The sequence below is a fragment of the Crocuta crocuta genome, unplaced genomic scaffold (genome assembly GCF_008692635.1).
Source record: "Crocuta crocuta isolate KB4526 unplaced genomic scaffold, BGI_CrCroc_1.0 scaffold142, whole genome shotgun sequence".
NCBI lineage: Eukaryota > Metazoa > Chordata > Mammalia > Carnivora > Hyaenidae > Crocuta > Crocuta crocuta.
Window position 1 is genome coordinate 154,650 of NW_027528892.1, and position 2,670 is coordinate 157,319.

The 2,670-nt window shown below is 44.6% G+C and overlaps 1 long non-coding RNA gene across 1 annotated transcript; it reads left to right on the forward strand.

Annotated features, from left to right (window-relative positions):
* The first annotated feature begins 298 nt into the window (after positions 1-298).
* On the forward strand, positions 299-1,832 carry LOC144225728 (uncharacterized). The gene is made up of 3 exons (XR_013333374.1): positions 299-353; positions 717-897; positions 1,291-1,832. It is a non-coding gene; the product is annotated as an uncharacterized LOC144225728 (long non-coding RNA).
* The last annotated feature ends 838 nt before the right edge of the window (positions 1,833-2,670 follow it).

The window sequence follows — 2,670 nt, forward strand, 5'->3', positions numbered from 1 at the left end:
GCTCTCCCCTTCTGAGCTGTCACCAGAATCGCCCTTCCTGGTCCTTTCATGCTGATGCAGGCTTTTTCTACCCCGCACTCCCAACTCTTCCAGCCTCCATCCACCGGGCTGTTCCCATGCCACGTACACAGGTTTAGGGATGTTTCACAGGGGTACCCCACTTCTCATTACCAATTTTTGTCTTAGTCTATTTAAGCTGCTACAACAGAATGCCAGAGACTGGGTACTTTATCAACAACAGACTTCTTTTATTTTTATTTACTTACTTATTTATTTATTTATTTATTTATTTATTGTCACAGGGGCAGAAGCTGAGAAGTCTGAGCTGAAGACACTGGCAAATTCAGTGTCTGGTGAGAATTCATTTTCTGGTTTTTAGACAGAATCTTCTGGCTGGGTACTCAAATGATGGAGGGGCAAGGGAGCTTGCCTAGGCCATTTTGATAAGGGTACCAACCCCACTCATGAGGTCTCTGACCTACTCACCTCCTAAAGGCTTCACTTTATATCATCGCCGTGGGAGTTAGGTCTTAACATATAAAATTTGGTGGAACACAAATATTCAGCCCATAGCAGGGTACCAAACAGATAACAGACTTTTCCTTTACTGCTGGAAGTTTCAAACACTGTAGATTTGCTTACTTAGTCCCATTAAACTTTAATTGGTAACAAGGAGTTTCAATTTTGCCATGTTTTACCGGCTACTCTACTGGCAGAGATGTGATAACACCCTAGAGAAGATATTGAGACTGAGCCTTTGGAACTACCAACAAAGAGCAGATCATCTAAATAGTGAAAAAATTGGCTATCAAAGGATGGAGGCACCCATGCTAACGTCTTCTGCGTCCACCGCTGGTACATGGCAGAAGATTTGGTTTTACCAACACTTCTCTCCTTGTAAGTCTCTCTATTGAGAATACCTCCCTCTAAAACTTGTAAGACATGGAAATACACAGTGCAATGCATCAGTGTCTACTAGAGATTCTAAAGCAGCAAAAATAACAGGATGTTGAATGCACCCAAAGGGTTCTATCTATATTGCTATGGGAGCTTCCTTCCTAAACCCTATCACTTGAATTTGAGTTGTCTTTTTCTAAGTGAGTGCAAAGTATTTTAATGTGCAAAGTAGTCAGGTGCTGCAGCGATATTACACTTTCTCTTGGGCAAGTATATGGGAGGGATTCAAGGGACCGTGTGAGGCTAGCATGGGGTCTGCCTAGGATAGTAGGGAGACTTCATTCTCCTTTGGCTCTTCATCCTAAGATACCTGCTGCCTTCTTTATCTTATAGCTCTTAGTGTCTACAGAGTAACCAGGACCAGGGGCTTTGCTCTGTCCTTGAAGGTAACCCGCAGACTTGGTGCTTCTGGACCCCCCTGTACCTAACGTCCCCTCCATCTGCAGCATCACATAGACAAGATGGTGACGTGGGTAGCTGCTGTGAAAGAAGACACAACAGGACCAAACGGTGGTCACTTATACTAAGCCCCACGTCCCCAAACCAAGACTCAACACCTAACTTAACTACAGTTTCGGCCTCTCCCAGCAATGGGATCTGAAACCCATCAAACTGTAATTACTTGGTCAGCACTAGTGAAGTAATGTGCCTCACAGACCGCTACCAGCACTTAAAGAAAGGTGGCCTTGCCACACCATCCACTTCTTGCAATCCACTTTTTGCTTGCCACCAATCCCACAGCTTCCTTGTCCACCTCCCTTCTGCCCGTAAGTCTTCTATTTTGTACAGTTCCTCGGAGCCCCTTTCTGTCGCTGGATGGGATGATGCCCAATTCATGTACCATAAAATAAAGACAATAAGATCTTTTAAATTTACGCAGTTGAATTGTGGTTTCTTAAAATTAATTAATTAGTTTTGAGAGAGAAGGATAATGTGTGTACACGCATACAAGCAAGGAAGGGTCAGAAAGAGAAGGGGGTGGGTAGAGAGAGAATCCCAAGCAGGCTCCATGCTGCCTGTGCGGAGCCCAATACAGGGCTGGAACTCATGAACCGTGAGATCATGACCTGAGCTGAAATCAAGAGTCAGACGTGGAATGCCTGGGTGGTTCAGTCAGTTAAGTGTCTGACTTCAGCTCAGGTCCTGATCTCACAGTTCTTGGGTTCCAGCCCGGCCACAGGCTCTGTGCTGACACTTGGGGGCCTGGAGCCTGTTTCAGATTCTGTGTCTCCCTCTCTCTCTGCCCCTACCCCACTCATACTCTATTTCTCTCTCTCTCTCAAAAATAAATAAACATTTAAAAAAACAAAAAAACAAAGAGTCAGCCACTTAAACCAACTAAGCCACCCAGGTGTAGAAACACAGGCGTGGATGCCAGTGAGCCCTCTGAGCTCTCTCTCTTCCTCACCATTTTCGAGTTCTCTTGGTTCTGAGCGCCTGTCTGCATTGAGCTCTCAATCTAATTGGCTTCCTAGTTCAGGGCAGGTGAACTTGAGTTAGCAAATTGTTTTACCTAGAACCTAAGCCCCCAATGCTTGTTTCAGTCCACAGTTCCCCATTTGATTGGAATCCTGCTCCACAAATATTTGGCAGTGTCTAATAGAAATGAGAGATGAAAGTCTATGACCCAAAGTTTCCGCTCCTAAGTATATACTGAATACGGATTTGTACACATATCAATGTCTCACCGAAACACAAGTTATAGGATTTACG